The sequence below is a fragment of the Bubalus kerabau genome, chromosome 14 (assembly GCF_029407905.1).
Source record: "Bubalus kerabau isolate K-KA32 ecotype Philippines breed swamp buffalo chromosome 14, PCC_UOA_SB_1v2, whole genome shotgun sequence".
NCBI lineage: Eukaryota > Metazoa > Chordata > Mammalia > Artiodactyla > Bovidae > Bubalus > Bubalus kerabau.
In genome coordinates, this window is record NC_073637.1 from 61,165,998 (window position 1) to 61,186,590 (window position 20,593).

The 20,593-nt window shown below is 38.4% G+C and overlaps 1 protein-coding gene and 1 long non-coding RNA gene across 2 annotated transcripts in view; both read right to left on the reverse strand.

Annotated features, from left to right (window-relative positions):
- Window positions 1-20,593, reverse strand: part of ZFPM2 (zinc finger protein, FOG family member 2) — a 444,681-nt gene that overhangs the window by 109,324 nt on the left and 314,764 nt on the right. The window lies entirely within an intron of this gene.
- Window positions 1,056-19,124, reverse strand: LOC129626976 (uncharacterized). Its single transcript, XR_008702355.1, has 3 exons — window positions 18,728-19,124; window positions 2,576-2,705; window positions 1,056-1,299 (listed from the first exon to the last, which is right to left on the reverse strand). It is a non-coding gene; the product is annotated as an uncharacterized LOC129626976 (long non-coding RNA).

Here is a 20,593-nt window from a genome sequence, read left to right on the forward strand (position 1 = left end):
AGCAAAGAATGTGACTCATATTTGAAAATAAATTTAGGACCAGAGTAATCTTCCCCTTCTTGTTTGAAGATAAAATACAAACTCAGAACTATCAGAGACTAAGATGAGACATTCTTCAAGATAGTTCTTAATCTAGCTCTTAGCAGTAGATAAAATTATGTAGTCTAAAATTAGTCTGAAATTACTTTAGCCATTCACATTTAAAAATGTTAAAGCACGTGAAGTCTGGGTTGCTACTCTGAAGTAATCTGAGCCACTATCAAGTAAAAAGACAATTTTTAAAATCATAAAGTCAGAATATAAATGTTAAGAAAAATATATCTAATTCTTAATATGCAAACTCTAGGGTTACTAGAAAAATTACATTATATAGCATGAAATAACAGAATTGTAATGGAGTAAATAAAAACCTAAAAAGAGCTTGAAGCAAAAGTTTAAAGGATATATCATCAAACTTTAAATATGTCTTTCTCTGGCCTAGCTAAATTACTACATTTCTTGATGCTGTTTGCTCCTCATAGCAATTGAAAGCATATGTAATTTAACAGCAGGCCTCAATCCTTTAATAAGCTGTCTTTAAAATACCTTACATGGATTACCTATCTGTAAATCTGCTTCCTATGCAGAATGTGACAGCATTATGGAAATTGTTAGTTCGGGAGAGATGGCATGTACCAAAGGGAACCACATCTGCACCCTGTAAGATTATACCAAACATTGGAAGTAATCTTTCAGCATTCATAATACTGTAAAATGTATAATTAAGATTAAGGGCTCACTCTAATCTTTATTATGGTCTGTGTATTTCAAATTTGGGAGGTAGGTGAGACATAAGTGGGACTATAAAGTGTCACTGTAAGATTGCATCTTTTAAATTATATGAAGTAGGTTCTATCTTATAGACTCAGATTATCCACTACATTTGTCAGATTAGCAGATAACCATGTGTTCACTGAAAAGGAAGCAGACAATTTCAGATCCAAAAGTTGTTTGCTGATGTAAAAACTGTATATATACATGGTTTAATTTCTTCATTCTAATTTTGAATCATCAGATTTTTGGTAACCAATTAATTAACTGTTAGATCATCATAGGTCATCTCTGTCCCAATGTATTTACCCGTTTTGTAGATATAGCACTCTCCAAACAGACTCCAGTGTTCTTGCCTTGAGAATCCCAGGGATGGGGGAGTCTGGGGGGCTGCCGTCTATGGGGTTGCACAGAGTCGGACATGACTGAAGCGACTTAGCAGCAGCAAACAGATTCAGGTGAGCTAGATCATTAACTAGAAAAATAAGCCTATAAAAAATTTAACAGTATATGTGATTCACTAAGGTGAATTTCTGGAAACCAACCACACAAATTCAAGTAGATTCCTCATGCAGCTAACCTGAGAAAAAGGCCTTGCTGATATCTAAAACCTGAATCATTTTGGAGACTTGACTAGAGATGAAAAGTTTCAGAGTTTAATTAATATTCATAAAGCACATATTGGGCTGATTCATTTTTATCATGTTTCAAACTAAGGCTGGTTCAAAACTACATGCAGAAATTGCTTGAAATGATGTTGTTACTTATTGCTTATCAATAAAACGAAATGAAGTTTAAAAGAATATAATGTTAAATTATCTTTCCAAGAATGTTATCAAGTTAGAGTGGCATACAAATATATTTGTATTTTCTGATAATAAAGGAGGACTCAAAAAAAAGAGGCAGCTAAGTAAATGCCGTTGGTTTTTTAATGCATATGTTTGGTGAAAGAACACTAACTAGTATACAAGTGACTCTAATTTTTAATAAATTTAGTTGCAAATGAAAGGAAGTGAGTCTCCAGGTGAGTGTTCAGAAAAAGTTGTCTCCTGGTCAAGATTTTCATTTCCAGACTAGTATTATAGAAAATGAAAATGCTTAAAATTTCTGCTGAATGTCCATGTTGGTGAGTCTTGACTTATCATGCAGGGATCAGAGGTAGGGGGTTAAAGGAAGAAGGTTGGTCATGGTCATGCAAAGATAAAATAGGTTTTCTTACAGGTTTACTGACTTAGGCAACCTCTCCTCCTCACTGCTTCAGACATGACCTAAGATAGCTCCATACCTCCTGTGTCTCCACTGTGCACCCCAGGATGGTGCATGGCAAAGATCAACGGCAAAAGACCTCGTAGATCCTAATCTACTCATTGTGTTCAGCAAGGCTCTTATAAAGAAGGGTAGATCTATGTTTGCCTTATGTTCACAACTATTAGCATCGAACCAGGAAAGATGAAACCTAATTGATCTATTAATAACAAGAGTCATATATTAGCAGAAATAAAGTGGGAAAAATATAATCTAGGCCTCTGAATTAAAGATGAAAAATAAACTAAAGTTGGAAGGAAAATTACATTTTTTAAGGTTATTTCTTCATTTCAATTCCTAATTTTATGTAAGGAATTCTTTTTATTTCCATAGTGGAAACATTTATATTTGGAAAAGAGAACAAAAAATGGGAAATAACCTAATTTCAGTGCAGAGATGACTTAAAGGTATAAATGTACGCTATATATTTCTAGTATAGGAACTTACTTTCTACACATACCTCTGAGCTCTCTGAAATCAAGCCAGCAGAAATAATGTCTTAAGCACCTTTCAATTATGGCTTTGATTGATGGGTCATTCTCATCATACGTGAGTCACTCAGATTTCATCAAGTGTGGTTGATATGTAAGCTTAAGAGTTTGAAATGTGAGAAAAGGAAATCCAACAACTCCCATAAACATCCAGATGTAACTCAATTCTAAACATCAACCTCTGAACGAGGCTACTATTGCTTTCCTGATGCTTACTATTTAATTAGTTGATTTCCATCAGTTAAGCAAAAGAAGATGAATTAAGTTTAAAAACCGATTCTGGAGACAACAAAATAAAATATTAGTCACTCTTGCCTGGCTCAGATATTCTGGTGTAATATAGACTGAACCTGATTGATGGAAGGCTTCCCCAGTGGCTCAGTGGTAATCTGCCTGGCAATGCAGGAGTCACAGGAGATACAGGTTTGACCCCTGGATAGGGAAGATCCGCTGGAGAAGGCAATGACAGCCCACTCCAGCATTCTTGCCTGGAGAATCCCATGGACAGAGGAACCGGGCAGGCTACAGTCCATGGGGTCACAAAGAGCCGGACATGACTGAGCACACGTGCACACACACAATGCTTTTCTGTGGAGAGATTCTTGTACCTATAATTTCCCTTCCTCTCCAGATCAGCACCCACAATTACATATTTTCTTAAAAAATATTAATTCGATCTAAAACATTAAAGGGATATAGAAGATAGAGGAATAATAGGAATCTTCATTCCTTAAAACATTATCCTATCATCTGTTTTAATGACCTGGCCACATTAAGTTTACAAAATATGACAATACAGCTAACGATTCAGCTCTATTCACAGCTGATCCTGTGAATACAGACAGATCTGGATTCAAATTCTAATTCCACTCAGAGAGGTTCCTCATGGGTTAAGTAGCGATAAAAACGTCTCTTTTGGAGGACTGTCTTAGCAGCTAAATGAGATATATAATACAAATGATCCATTTGGCCTTCCCAATTCAAAGCTAATCCTCAGTAAAAGTTAGATAGTTTGTCATTACTATTAATATGATAGAATACCACTTATAAATACAGATATTTGGAATTTGTTCTGAACTCAAGGATATAGGGAAATATTTTTTATAAACTACAATTTTATAAAATTATAATTTCATATTAATCTATTGGAGTTAAGTCCAACTTCTCCAACGGAAATTAAATCATATTACTTGGTAAAATTATTTAATTCATTTAACTATAATGAAAGGGAGACCTAAAGGCACTGAGTAATTTTAATCATAGGCTCAGAAATATTATGGGTAATACCAAACACTGATTGAAAATTCATCAACTATCAAGCACTATGATAAGAACTTCACATGAAATATTTCATTTAATTTTCATACATTTATAAAAGAGTTGCTATTATAATTTTCATATTACAGACAGGAGATGTAAGTCTCTAAGAAATATTATTGGTAATACTAAACATGGATTGAATCTTCTTCAACTATCAAGCACTGTAATCAGAACAGAAATATTTCATTTAATTTTCACATAACACTTATAAAGGAGTTGCTATTATAATTTTCAAATTACACATGGGAGATGTGAGTCTTTAGGAACTAAAACAAGTTGCCCAATATTTTTATTTTTTAAGCTTTTTATTTTGTATTGAAATATAGCCAATGTTGTGATAGTTTCACGTGAACAGTGAAGGGACTCAGCTACATGTATATATATGTGTGTGTGTATACACACACACACACACACACATATACACACACACACATAATGTATGCATTCTCCCCTAAACTCCCCTCCCATTCAGGCTGCCACATAACAGTAAGCAGAGTCCCATGTGCTATATAGTAGGTTTTTATTGGCTATCCATTTTTAAATACAGCAGTGTGTACATGTCTATCCCAAGCTCTCTAGGTATTCCTGGCTCCCATCATTCCCCCAAGAAACCATACATTTCTTCTCTAAGTCTATGAGTCTCTCTTTTTTAAGTAACTTTATTTGAATCATTTCTTTTTAGACTCCACTTATAAGGGATGTCATACAATATTTCTCCTGCTCTGTCTGGCTTACTTCACTCAGTATGACAATCTCTATGGTCATCCATGTCGCTGCAAATGGTCTTATTTCATCCTTTTTGATGCCTGAGTAATAGTCCATTGTACATATCTACCATATGACCTTGCAATCCCACTCCTGGGCATAAATCTGGAGAAAAAGATGATCTGAAAGGATATACGTACCCCATGCTCATTGCAACACTGTTTGTAAGAGTCAGGACAGGACATGCGTGTGTGTGCTCACTCATGTCTGATGTAGATGCAACATAAATGTCCATCAGCAGAGCAATGGATAAAGAAGATGCAGAATAAGATGCCCAACATTTTCAATGGTGGAACAATTCAAGAACATTTCGCCACATTTACTAAGTGGAGACTTAAAAAATTATCATGCTTCTTATTCTCTTCCTCATGTATCTCTTAAACCTCAAGAAAACAGCAAAGTGTTTGATTCACTAAAAAAGAATACTGAAATTTTAAAAATTTTGTATAAGTAACTAATAGATATTTTTAAAATAAATTGTGGTTAGATTTAGTGGCAACAAATAAATGCTATAGATATCTATTTAGAGAACATATTGTCAACCATTTGAATTCAGATAAAAATAGAGAACAAAACTAGATTTATGACTATTATACATAATTTATTATTGAGTTTCAATATTTTGTTATATGTAAACGGGTTTCATCTGGGTCTCAGTGCTTTAGGTTATACTTTGTTAAGTATACTTTACTAAATGTTGGAAATGTGGTCTAGTGGAGCAAAGGAAAAAAAAAAAATGATTGAGCCCTTAGACCAACAGTACCATTAACAAATTCCTCTTCCTCTGTTCTCTCTTGGTAAAGGAGTACATCAAGGCTGTATATTGTCACCTTGCTTATTTAACTTATATGCAGAGTTCATCATGCAAAATGCTGGACTGAATGAATCACAGGCTGGAATTAAGACTGCCAGGAGAAATATAAACAACCTCAGATATGCAGATAATGAAACTCTAATGGCAGAAAGTGAAGAAGAGCTAAAGAGCCTCTTGCTGAGGGTGAAAGAGAAGACTGAAAAATCTGGCTTAAAACTTAACATTCAAAAAACAAAGATCATGGCATCCCATAACTTCATGGCAAATAGAAGAGGGAAGAATGGAAACAGTGACAGATTTTCTTTTCTTGGGCTCCAAAATCACTGCTGACAGTGACTGCAGCCACAAAGTCAAAAGATGCTTACTCCTTAGAAGAAAAACTATGACAAACCTAGACAGCATCTTAAAAAGTGGAGACATCACTTCAGCAACAAAGGTCTGTATGGCCAAAGCTATGGTTTTTCCAGTAGTCATGTATGGAAGTAAGAGTTGGACCATAGGGAAGGCTGAGCACTGAACAATTGATGCTTTCAAATTGTGTTGCTGGAGAAGACTCTTGAACGTCCCCTGGACAGCAAGGAGATCAAACCAGTTCATCCTAAAGGAAATTAACCCTGAATATTCACTGGAAGGACTGATGCTGAAGCTGAAACTCCAATATTTTGGCCACCTGATGAGAAGAACTGACTCATTTGAAAAGACCCTGATGCTGGGAAAGATTGAATGCGTGAGGAGGAGGGGATGACAGAGGATGAGATGGTTGGATGGCATCACTGACTCAATGGACATGAGCTTGAGTAAAATCCGGGATTTGGTGATGGACAGGGAAGCCTGGTATGCTGCAGTCCATGGGGTTGCAAAGAGTCGGACACGACTGACTGACTGAACTGAACTGATTCACTGGAAGGACTAAAGGTGAAGCTCCAATACTTTAGCCATCTGATGTGAAGAGCTGACTCATAAAAGACCTTGATGCTGGGAAACATTGAGGGGAGGAGGAGAAGGAGGCAACAGAGGATGAGATGATTGGATACATCATCGACCCAATGGACATGAGCTTGAGAAAACTCAGGGAGATAGTGAAGGACAGGGAAGCCTGGCATGCTGCAGTTCACAGGGTCACAAAGAGTCGAACACGACTTAGTGACTGAACAACGACAAAACATAATTTAAAAAAGGACCACTTGCCAGAGGTTCTACTGCTCCTGAATGGGGGCATAGAAAATAAAACTCTGTGGCATCACTTGCAGACAAATGTATCTTATTATGAGCATTTAGTCATAAATAGCCTTTAGTACATACTAAACATACAAAGTTGCTAAGAGCTGCCCAACGCATGTAACATTTGTTGACTCTCACAGAGTAAAGCCACTATCCATAGGGCTTTGCTGTTTCTTCACTGACTTAATTGCTCATCCAAGATGCGCTGGTTCTGTCACTCGGCGGCTAGATTAGTATTCTTTTTCCAGCACACATTTCTTGTGGCCAAACTGCATGTTTATGTCACACTTTTATGATGCAAACATATAATCCATAAAATACATCTGCCTCTAATACCCCCACTTTTGTGGTTTTATTCCAACACAAGAGAAGGACACTGCATCTACCAGAGTTCAGGTCGTTCTCAAGTCATACTAGGGCCATTTGCCTAACTGGCACCTCTGTCTCTGGTCTTTCTATTTTCCAGCCAGTCCTGCACATGGCTAACATTTTTTTTTCTGAAAAATTATTTTGGAAATATCACTACTTTGTGCAAATTGCCTTTAGCTGTGTAGTCTTTGTTGTTAAACTAAAAAAAAAAAAATCTTTAGCCTTGTATTTGCACTTCCTAAAACTCTTCTCATTGTTCTTCTTTACTCTCCTGTTCATAAACCTCCTCCTCCATACTGGACAATTTACTATTTCAGGTGGTGCTAGTGGTAAAGAACAGCCTGTCAATGCAGGAGATATAAGAGATGAGGGTTCAATCCCTGGGTAGGGAAGATGCCCTGGAGGAGGGCATGGCAACCCACTCCAGTATTCTTGCCTGGAGAATCCCATGGATGGAGGAGCCTAGTGAGCTGCAGTCCATTGGGTTGCAGAGTCGGACACGACTGATGCAACTTAGCATGAACACAGGAGGCTTCTAACAGATCCCAGAATGAGCATCCTCCCTGTCTGGACCTCAGTAAACCATATCCATATTTCATAGGAAGATGCCAGTTTCAAAATTTTGGCTTTCTATTGGCAGAAGTTATCTTTTCTTCATCCACATTCCAATGGAAGGTGTTCTGCTGCCTTCCTAAAGCATTTAACATACACTTAACTGAATACACACTTGTGTACATTCATCTGCAGGAATCTGATCATATAATTCACTTGTAAAATAATGATAAAATATTGAGGGCCTGTTATGCATCTGAATCTTCCATTACAATAGTCTTTAAGCAATTTTTTACCCCATAAAGATTTCAGCATGGACCTCAACAAATATTTGTAATTAGAAACACTTTAAAAAATATAGATATAAAAGTGAATAGAAATAGAAGTCCTAAAAATCTATTTCACTGCATGGATCTCATTTTTGAGACCACACTAGCAGTATAAAAATTCATTAAACTGTTTATACGCCAGGTGCAGAGAAACTGTGAAAAATTAAATGAAATGCAATTTGATAAATGCATAATAGATTCATGACTTTATTTCTTTGGAATCCACTACAGACCCTAAAACAGCATGACTTGTACACAACCAACATGTAATAAAATGTTTTTAAATGAATGAGGATTAAGCTGTTGCCTTGATGTTTTGCCTAAAAGCAGTTTATAGTTTCTTGCCTGGGCAGAATTACAATTCATATTTTTGTACGTTTTATAAATAAACAACATGTTTGGATATGTTTTTCTGAAATTCACAAAAGTTGTATGTGATACACTAGGTGGGAGAGCATTGTTTCTCAATCAATCACTCAGTGTTCATCATGTGCCAGGAACTAGTCTTCCAGTACTACTGAAACAGCACTGAACGAGTAACTCACATGACTAGTCTCGTGGGATTTACATCTTTGTGAGGAGAAGCAGACAATAAACAAATAGAAAACAAACATGGTATTTTCAGAGGGAAGAGTTAGCAAGGAAACACACCATTGTGATACAACAGAAAATGATAAGGTGATCCTGGGGAGGAAAGGATGGTCCAAAGCAAGTGAATGTTCGAAGGGGAGGGCACCTTTGAGCCCACCCTGAATGAAGAGATGGAAGCAACTCTATGAACAGCAGGGGGAAGGACATTCGTAGGAGAGTACAAAGAAATTAAGGAAATAGGAATCGGCTTCAAATGTGTGAGGAAGCTAGTCTAGTGGTGGAGTTGTGAGCAAAGTGAGACTCTAGAGTTGGACTGGGGTCAACTAACAGCTCCTCTGTTGTCAGCTCCGTGACTTTGGAAAAGTGACTTGTAGGCAAAAGATGATTTAAAACCTCCCTCTTTTGCATGTGAAATGAACTTGAGTTTAACTCTCTACATAGGATCTCTGGTAAACTGATAAAAGTTGAAATATAAACTCTATTACTAGTTAATATTGCCAATTATAAAAATGACTCATGATTGGTAAACTGTAACTAAGCTGGAAGGACTATAATTAATTCTTGATGCCTATAGCTTCTCAGAGTCTGAGGGCTCTGTAACTGACATGGTTCTGGAAACTCCAAGCATGGATTATTATACAAGAGATATTGGTTTCTGTGGATCCTGAGGCTTTGGACTCAGAGCTATTCTCACATGTGACCAAGGTGAGTCTCATCTCCTTGCACCTGAGTTGCCACATGGAGAGATGACAGGTTGGACTGGTGAATGAACTGCAAGGACTCCCACTGAGCAGGAACTCACAGTTCTTGTCCTGTATCTTTCTCGGGAGGCTGGTACCAGGTATGGCCTAGGTAGCTACCTGAAGCTACCTGAAGACCCTGAAGGTCTGGTCACTGGTGACCATGCTTAATCTCTTGTTTCCTTAACTGTTCAGTCGGATAATGATAGCACTGATTCATTTTGAGGATTAAATAAGGTATATCAATTTGGCACAGTGCTCTAGAGTGGCATGCTGCTGCTGCTAAGTCGCTTCAGTCGTGTCCGGCTCTGTGCGACCCCATAGACGGCAGCCCACCAGGCTCCCCTGTCCCTGGGATTCTCCAGGCAAGAACACTGGAGTGGGTTGCCAGTGAAAGCGAAGTCGTTCAGTCGTGTCTGACTCTTCGCGACCCCATGGACTGCAGCCTACCAGGCTCCTTAGTCCATGGGATTTTCCAGGCAAGAGTACTGGAGTGGGGTGCCATTGCCTTCTCCACTAGGGTGGCATAGCATCCGTCATATAATTGCAAACTGTGAGTTATTTTTTATTATTAGCCTTATTATGTTTTATAGATGAAGAAGCTTAAACTAACAGAGAGAACTGTCTTACAGGGTGAGCTAGCTAGGCACTGTCGAAGTGAAGGATATGAAGATGGCATGTGGGCTTTCCTGGTGGCTCAGAGGGTAAACAATCTGCCTGCAACGCAGGAGACCCAGGTTCGATCCCTGGGTTGGGATGATCCCCTGGCGAAGGGAATCGGCTACCCACTTCAGTGTTCTTGCCTGAGAAATCCCATGGACAGAGGAGTCTGGGATCAGTCCATGGGATCGCAATGAGCTAGACATGATTAAGCAAATTTCACTTTCACTTTTGAGAGCTGAGAAGTGCTCTTGTCTGCTAATCTCCAGTTGCCCTAAAGATGGCTCACTGGCATGGGGAGGGTGAACTTAAGGAAGACAAAGGCGATGGGATGAATCATCTGTTTCACCTTTTTTTCTTTCAACCTGCATCCTCTAGACCACTGGCAGCCTGCCTGCTGCTCCACCTAACATGCACGCAAGTTTCCAGATTAAAGACAAAAATACGTCTCTTGGTGTTGTAATTTAGTCAGTTACATGCATGTCTTGAAATGTTGAAATTAAAACACAAATAAACAAGCAAAAAAAGCCCAACCAGAACAGTGCATTCAGTTTCCATCTGGTCACTATTTTATTTTTTTATTTATTTATTTTTTTTCTAGTCACTATTTTAAAAAAATGCTCTGCTGAAGAATCCACGAGAGTGTTCAACACAATCACCATCTTCACTCTTCCTCATCACCACCACCACTAACAACAACTCAATCATGCCTCTGATTCAATTTTTCAACTTGGTTAGTCAGCAATAATGATAGAGCTATGATTAATTGTTTGCCAAAGAACTGCTTTGTTATGAACATCTTAGTAACCAAATCTTAATAACCCAGTTATTTCCATCAGTGAAGAAAAACTGAATTGTGTATAATATGTCCTGGGCATCAGTCACAATGCTTATGTGAATTCAGTGTGCAAGCTGTGGGAGTTGGTGATGGACAGGGAAGCCTGGCGTGCAGTCCATGGGGCCGCAGAGAGTTGGACACAACTGAGCGACTGAACTGAACTGAACTGATAACTGATGCGATGGTTGGATGGCATCACTGACTCAATGGACATGAGTTTGAACAGATTCCGGGAGATAGTAAAGGACAAGGAAGACTGGCGTGCTGCAGTTCATGGGATTGCAAAGAGTCGGACATGACTTAGCGACTGAATAACAACAATAACCGATGAAGCCCTTTTAACTGGTGAGCATATTGTACAAATATCTATAAAGAAACCCTAACAGACAGAAAAATACTGCAACATTTGAGATTAAAATGTATTAAAGTTTCAGGTCCCATTCAATTGCAACAATGATATCAACATCTATGTCTTAAAAAAAAAGTACGTGTGTCCGGCTGTAATACACGTTAGGAGGCACAGAGTGAATTGACCTGGCCGAAGTCATCAGGAGGGCTTCCAGGAGAAAGGCATGCTTTGCCTGAGATGTGAAGAAGCGCAGGAAATGCTTAGGTCAAGGAGGGAGTGAAGGTGAATGGTGACAGAGATGGAAGTATTTATTGGGTTGGTCAAAAAGTTCGGGTTTTTCCACCCAAGGTAACAGAAAAACCTGCATGAACTTGTTGGTCAACCTGCTTCACAGGGGTGAACAGCATGTGCAAAAGCTCTGGGCAGAACAAAGCAAGACCCTTACAAAGGCTGGATAAAGGTCAGCGTAGGGGAGGTGATACATGTTAGGGCAAAGACACCATGTAGGGAGCCCATTTCAATACTGATGAACAACTAGTTATGCATATGCTTCTTTTAAAAATCTTTTCATTTTAAAGTTTTTAACCTAATAAAATATTTCTTAAGAATAACATATTTGCTATATACATAATAGACAATTGGAATAGTGTCGCATATTCATGAAGATCTGGGTTTATTGCTTGAACTTAGGAAAAAAGGTCAATTCAAAAATATGTCTTGAAAAATATATACATAAGAATCTAACATCTTTGTTCTGATGAGCTCCAAATGATTTTCTATACTAACTAAATTTATTTTTAACAAAAGAAACTATGAGCTGCAGAGAGCTCAAATAAACAGTTATAGAAAATATAAATGTCATGCTCAAATTTTATGATGTTTTCTCATCAAATATTTCATCTTTTCCACCCAAAACAATTTGCTTAGTTCATATTATTTTTCACTTGATTAAAATGAGCTGTCAAAATTTTCCTGATTGATATAACTATTCTGCATTTTTAGGACTGCATAGTGTTTATTTTTACCTTTTACCTTTTGCTGCTGCTGCTGCTGCTAAGTTGCTTCAGTTGTATCTGACTCTGTGCGACCCCATAGACGGCAGCCCACCAGGTTCCCCCGTCCCTGGGATTCTCCAGGCAAGAACACTGGAGTGGGTTGCCATTTCCTTCTCCAATGCATCAAAGTGAAAAGTGAAAGTAAAGTCATCCAGTCATGTCCGACTCTTAATGCCAGTCCTTCATAATCTATGACTTGGAAAAAAATAAGTCACAAGAGTCTGCTGCTGCTAAGTTGCATCAGTTGCGTCCGACTCTGTGTGACCCCATAGATGGGCAGCCCACCAGGCTTCCCCATCCCTGGGATTCTCCAGGCAAGAACACTGGAGTGGGTAGCCATTGCCTTCTCCAATGCATGAAAGTGAAAAGTGAAAGTGAAGTCTCTCAGTCATGTCTGACTCTTAGCGACCCCATGGACTGCAGCCTACCAGGCTCCTCTGTCCATGGGATTTTCCAGGCAAGAGTACTGGAGTGGGGTGCCATTGCCTTCTCCCACAAGAGTCTGGTAAATTCATTAGTAAAATCTCTTTGACCCACAAGATACAAATCATCAGAATTCCTGATCAACTTCTACTTATTCATTCCAGTATTCTTTTATTGAATTTTATCTTTATATTTATAGGCTCTTCATAACTTAATAATTTTCTATAACTTTCATTATTTTAGTTAAAACATTTTAAAGTTGAGTAGTTCAACCATTTAAACATTATTGATTTCATCCACTTTTCAGGTTATTTATGGACCCACTTTCTTTCTAATGTTTCTGTTTCACCTGATATAACTGTTAGAGCTCCTTTTGATTCCACTTACTCCTTTTAGCCAACATTAATTCACTCAGCTTTATTTTCTTTTTTGCCCTCTCTAGCCTTTAGAGCTTAAAAATTTATATTCGATATACTATGTATTCTTCTTTTATTTCTTTCTCTTCTCCATTTCCATAATGTGTCCTTTTTATGTTTCTAATCCTTGATTGATCCTCACATGTCACATCTTTCATGTAGCTAAAATTTCCACGTATTTCTACTTCAACATGGCACTTATCAGCTTGTTCTAATTTCTTTCCTGTTCAGGAACTCCAGTTCAGGGTCTAATTTTCTTCTGATGCTCTCATTTCACTGCTTCAGATTTTAATATCTATTTTTCATATTTCACCTTTTGTTTTCACTTATACAGTCCAAATAAGGGTCTGCTGCTGCTGCTGCTAAGTCACTTCAGTCGTGTCTGACTCTGTGTGACCCCATAGACGGCAGCCCACCAGGCTCCCCTGTCCCTGGGATTCTCCAGGCAAGAACACTGGAGTGGGTTGCCATTTCCTTCTCCAATGCATGAAAGTGAAAAGTGAAAGTGAAGTCGTTCAGTCGTGTCTGACTCCTAGCGACCCCATGGACTGCAGCCTACCAGGCTCCTCTGTCCATGGGATTTTTCCAGGCAAGAGTACTGGAGTGGGGTATCATTGCCTTCTCCAAAATAAGGGTCTACAAAAACCTAAATGTTAACTAAGATATTTGGGTAAGGTTTGATATCAACTGGACACAAACTGTGGAAAAACTAGAACTAGATATTTTATCTATCCATAGAGGTATGGGTCTTATTTATAAAGTTTACATCTTACAAGTTTTGAGGCAATTTCAACCTAATAAATAATCCATTGGCTTCTTAGTTTTTTAATCTCTTCTGATAGTTTGTGGTCAATGAGATTTATTTCAATAAATGTTTTCATTAGTTGTATATATCTACGTTTTTAAGCTCCTCCTGCATATTTATATTTTTGTAGTGAAACAATGATATAATAGTTATTACATGCTAACTGCGGTAACAAATAAACTCCAAACGTATGAATGGCTAAAACCCAACAGACTTCTTGTTCACTGTCCTGCATGGGCCAACGTGATCTTCCTCCATAAAGCCATGCAAGGACCTAGACTGACGGAGATGCTAATGTCTTCACCATGTGGCCTCCAAAGACATCTTGAATTGATCTCCATTTTAGCCAGTCAGAGAAAAAAATAACATGAAGGAGCAAGTAGCCTGGGGTTAGTACCCACTGCCCACGTGTACATTCCAATGGTAAAAACAGTCGCTTGCCTGCATTCAACTAAGAAGGAGACTGGGAAATCTGATCCAGCTTTGTGCATAAGAAGAAAAAGGGAACCATGGTTTTAGCAAACAGCAGTTTCTGCCACACAATTGAAGGAAGTATTTTTTCCTAGTTACTGGTATTGATTATAAATTACTAATATATGTATGATAACATTTTGGAAAAAAGTAGAAGGCTAAATCTTTTTATAATCATTACCTATATGATTAAAATTTTTTTTCACATCAGCATTATATATAAATATGAAAGCTGAATGCTACAGAAGAGTCATTAAGGAAATTTCACAAACGGAAGTGTTTCCAAGAAGTATTATCACCAGAGTTGAACATTAAAATTATGGAAGATGCAGTATTTGTCTCAGAGAAAATGGAGAGGAAGTTACAGAAAAATCAAGTAATTGGTACGCTGATAAGTGAAATGACTGCTTAATTGTCTTGGCTGGCAGGCTGAATAGGTTCCAGTTTAATGAGTTTCCACGACAATGGAAAACTGACACATCTAATCTTTAATTATGGTTGCCCCCTTCCTACATTATTGGAATGTTGTGAGGACAAATGATATAAAACACAAGAAGTGCTTTGAGCACCTCTGTGCAGAACTATAGAAACCCACTAAAGCTTAAGGCACATAATATCACCATCACTATGAAAGTCTAGTTTCCCAGTTGGCCCAGTCTGAGTTTCAGTGTAGCTCCAAATCAAAACTTTTTTCCAACATTAATACTTGCAAAAATATATAGTCACATGAAGTTGCCTAGAAAGTATACTGTCTTTGAAAATAACAGAATTCTCTATATTATTTCAAGCATGATGAGTTCATTGAGTCTGAATTTGTTCTGGTTGGTTTTGAGGCAACACTGAATCTTAAAGTGCTAGATTAAACCTTGTTTTATTTTTCTAATAGATGCAGTTCTAGATATATATCATGTCCTTGCAGTCTTGTGACAATAAATGTATGCTTTTAAAAAATTTATCTTGTGTCAGACTGTATAAACCAACTTTCCAAAAGTGCAATGCAAAAATCTGCCTTCCTCCAGGTTTCAAGATGTGATAGAAAAGTTGCCACAAGACTGATTAAACTACCAAGGCATTGTTGGAAAAAAACATCATTTGTTCTTCATAAGTTTGTCATAAAAGTATCACTTGTAATTAAAAAAAAATAAAACATTTTTTGAGCAGAAAATACTTTATGATTGAAAATGGAACACAGGTAAGAACCTACAGGTGCACAATAAATCAGGACATAAAAAGTTTAAATAAGTTTCATGAGGACAGTGTGGTCTCCTTCCTGGCTTTATTTTTCTACATGATACCTATTACCATCCAAAATGTTTTCTATTTTATTTATTTGTTTAATAAACTAACTTGATAGAAGTTTGTGCTAATATGAAAGCCACTAATCATGTGTGGCAAACTCAATTTAAATTAATTAAAATTAAAAATTGAGTTCTTTAATCTCATTAGTGACATGTCAAGTGACCGATTAACACAGTGCTAGTGGTTACCACATTGGACATGCAGAATAGAACACTTCTATTGTTGCATCAAGGCTGTATATTTTCACCCTGTTTATTCAACTTATATGCAGAGTACATCATGAGAAACGCTGGACTGGAAGAAACACAAGCTGGAATCAAGACTGCCGGGAGAAATATCAATCACCTCAGATATGCAGATGACACCACCCTTATGGCAGAAAGTGAAGAGGAACTCAAAAGCCTCTTGATGAAAGTGAAAGAGGAGAGTGAAAAAGTTGGCTTAAAGCTCAACATTCAGAAAACAAAGATCATGGTATCTGGTCCCATCACTTCATGGGAAACAGTGGAAACAGTGACAGACTTTATTTTTCTGGGCTCCAAAATCACTGCAGATGGTGACTGCACCCATGAAATAAAAGACACTTATTCCTTGGAAGGAAAGTTATGACCAACCTAGATAGCATATTAAAAAGCAGAGAAATTACTTTGCCAACAAAGTTTCGTCCAGTCAAGGCTATGGTTTTTCCTGTGGTCATGTATGGATGTGAGAGTTGGACTGTGAAGAAGGCTGAGCACCGAAGAATTGATGCTTTTGAACTGTGGTATTGGAGAAGACTCTTGAGAGTCCCTTGGACTGCAAGGAGATCCAACCGGTCCATTCGGAAGGAGATCAGCCCTGGGATTTCTTTGGAAGGAATGATGCTAAAGCTGAAACTCCAGTACTTTGGCCACCTCATGCGAAGAGTTGACTCATTGGAAAAGACTCTGATGCTGGGAGGGATTGGGGGCAGGAGGAGAAGGGGACGACAAAGGATGAGATGGCTGGATGGCAAACTGACTCGATGGACGTGAGTCTGGGTGAACTCCGGGAGTTGGTGATGGACAGGGAGGCCTGGCATGCTGCGATTCATGGGGTCACAAAGAGTCGGACACGACTGAGTGACTGATCTGATCTGATTGTTGCAGAAAACTGTTGAACAATGCTTTTAGTTAATAACACTTTTACTCAAACAAATTTATATTACTTTAATTCTTTAAAAACCATAAAATATAAATGATTTAGAAAAGAGATTCAAATGGTAGGATAATGCTGAAATTATTTTTTCTCATCCAATGCATGTTTATATATACTTCATAATCAATAGTGCAAATTATAAAGTTACTATTAAATAAAGAATTCCTGAGTAACTTCAGCAATAAAGAACCACAAACTTGTTTGCTGACCTTAGCAGGTAATTTGGGAGAGCTGGAAAACATCAGATAGAATATAAATTTTTTGCCACTGTATATTTGGACTTGTTAAGTGCCAGACTTTTTATTCTCTCCCAGCAAGAAAATTTTATTAACATGACTTACAGAAGAGAAAACTGCTAGTTGAGAAGTTAGTACCCACCATAGTAACCTTCCCCACACTTGCAACTATAAAAATCATACCCCTCCTTTAGCTATTTGCTATATTATTTTAACCATATTGACAATTCAACTAACCACATTTTATTTGGATTAGTTCTGGTTTCAACCCATCCTGAATTTTCAGCATAATGAAGTGCTAGCTTAGAGATGACCTAACAGCTGCCTATTAATTTCAACCAAATTGCAGTACTTTTTTTTTTTTTTGGCTTCCTGCCACCATTTCCTATCCCCAATGTCTGGACTTAGCAAGAGTTTTTGTGCTGATATCTGCAAAAGTATCCTACCCAATAAAAGATGATCTCTCAAGATAAAGATCACAGTTTTATAACACCTCAATTCTCAAGCTACTTTTTAAAACTTTACTTGGCCAGCTTTTTAGAGCAAAGCTAAATCTAGGAAGCACACATTCCACATTACTATCTCAAGACCTCTGTGTAACAAGGCAGGGGTCTATGCAATCAACTAAGTATTAACCAACTAAAGTGGTTTCTATATTCAGTATCACTTAGCTGTTCTGAAATCTGATCAATAAATGTGGCCTGACATATTGCTATCCAGTGAACATGTAAAGAAAAGGAATGAACTCATCAATGATTTCTTGATTTCTAAGGTTACATGATGTGCTGTGAACATTACTCTGCTGTATCATGATGTCCTCAGTGTGTTTTCTGTTGTTTATCATAATCAACTCAAAATGAGCCATTGCCTCGTTCATTCAACACAATCCACGGGCACCTGCTATGTACTGGACACTGTTAAATACTGAAGAGAACACTGATGGATACACAGGCCTTGATTACAAATCTCTAAGAGTCTAGTGTTAATTGCATTATTTGGCTAGAATTTGATAACTGTATTATCAGAGATATCTTCAAATTATTTTAGTTTAGAGAAGGGACTCCTAATTCAGTTGGTAAAGACAGGCTAGGCTTCTTGGGGAAGATTATTGCAGTATTGATTCTTAATAAATGAAGAAGAAACCAATGAAAAAAAAGAGGCAGACTGGGTAATTCTGGTTAGACACAACGTCAAGAGGACTTGGCAGAGACACCGGAAATAGAACGTTTTCTGTGAAAAGGGAGGGAAGAGTGTCAGGTGTGTGTATGTGTGTGGTTAGTGAATGGCTGGCTGTACATGTGCATGTAAACGTGCATGCACCCAAACACGCACACACATCAGAGTGTACACTGCTATAGGTAAGGCCATAGAAATAACCTTGCAGTCATCCATCCTGTAGATTTTCGACTTTGTCCTCTCCTTGACCCTAAATACAATTTTTTCCCTTGATTTCACAATGCTATTGGAACAACAGTGATCATTTTAGAAGTACAAACTAAATTCCCATTTGAGATCTAAGTTGCAGTTTCTATTGCATCAGAGTAACACTGCTCCCCTATTATCAGTCGCATGCAAAGAGAGTCAGGGGAGGGGAGATTTCATAGTTCCATTACAACTTAGGTACTCAGAGTGAATAGAACTTACTCTAATTCATACATGTGATGACACTCAACCAATAAATAAACTACTTACCTGGAGTGGGATTTAACAAACCCCATGACAGAAACTAGTTAGGTGCTCTCCAATCCAGCTTCTGCTACCCCCCTGAGCATACAGCTAGATTATATTTCCCAGCTTCCCTTGCAGGGAGGAGTAGCGTGTGATTAAGTGCTTGTCATTTCTCCCCTGGATGGCTGCAGTAATTTTCTAAGTGATTTCCCTTCTTCAGCCATCTCCCTCTATTCTGTACACAGTAGGCAGAACAATCCTGTGAAAATGTAGAAATCTGATCATGTCAGAGCTTGTTTCAAGCCCTCCAATAATTTTCCATCTTCTATTTGCCTACCTAGATGACCTCTCCCACCGCAGCACTCATCTCTGTGACCTTACTGTGGGTATTCTCTTAACTACCATAGTTCAAATACTCTAGAGATACTGACTGCTGTGCTTGTGTCAAGAACATTTTCTCCTCTGTCTCCACCAGCTTCTCCAGATGTCCATCACGGCTCACCTCCTCTCTGTCTTCAGATGCCTGCTCCAATGACATCTCAACAATGAGACCAGTCCTGAGCACTTTTCTCAAAGAGCAGACACCTAATCAGCCAGTTTTCCTGTGGCTTCACCTCTCTGGTTCTCTTCCAGGCTTTGTGTTTACCCATGGATAATAACCATAATAATAACCATTATTACAAGATGACAATCAGATCAGATCAGTCGCTCAGTCGTGTCCGACTCTTTGCGACCCCACGAATCGCAGCACGCCAGGCCTCCCTGTCCGTCACCAACTCCTGGAGTTCACTCAGATTCACGTCCATCGAGTCAGTGATGCCATCCAGCCATCTCATCCTCTGTCGTCCCCTTCTCCTCCTGCCCCCAATCCCTCCCAGCATCAGGGTCTTTTCCAATGAGTCAGCTCTTCGCATGAGGTGGCCAAAGTACTGGAGTTTCAGCTTTAGCATCATTCCTTCCAAAGAAATCCCAGGGCTGATCTCCTTCCGAATGGACTGGTTGGATCTCCTTGCAGCCCAAGGGACTCTCAAGAGTCTTCCCCAACACCACAGTTCAAAAGCATCAATTCTTCGGTGCTCAGCCTTCTTCACAGTCCAACTCTCACATCCATACATGACCACAGGAAAAACCATAGCCTTGACTAGACGAACCTTTGTTGGCAAAGTAATTTCTCTGCTTTTGAATATGCTATCTAGGTTGGTCATAACTTTCCTTCCAAGGAGTAAGCGTCTTTTAATTTCATGGCTGTAGTCACCATCTGTAGCGATTTTGGAGCCCAGAAAAATAAAGTCTGACACTGTTTCCACTGTTTCCCCATCTATTTCCCATGAAGTGATGGGACCGGATGCCATGATCTTTGTTTTCTGAATGTTGAGCTTTAAGCCAACTTTTTCACTCCCCACTTTCACTTTCATCAAGAGGCTTTTGAGTTCCTCTTCACTTTCTGCCATAAGGGTGGTGTCATCTGCATATCTGAGGTTATTGATATTTCTCCCAGCAATCTTGATTCCAGCTTGTGTTTCTTCCAGTCCAGCGTTTCTCATGATGTACTCTGCATATAAGTTAAATAAACAGGGTGACAATATACAGCCTTGACAAACTCCTTTTCCTATTGGGAACCAGTCTGTTGTTCCATGTCCAGTTCTAACTGTTGCTTCCTGACCTGCATACAAATTTCTCAAGAGGCAGATCAGGTGGTCTGGTATTCCCATCTCTTGAAGAATTTTCCACAGTTTATTGTGATCCACATAGTCAAAGGCTTTGGCATAGTCAATAAAGCAGAAATAGATGTTTTTCTGGAACTCTCTTGCTTTTTCGATGATCCAGCAGATGTTGGCAATTTGATCTCTGGTTTCTCTGCCTTTTCTAAAACCAGCTTGAACATCTGGA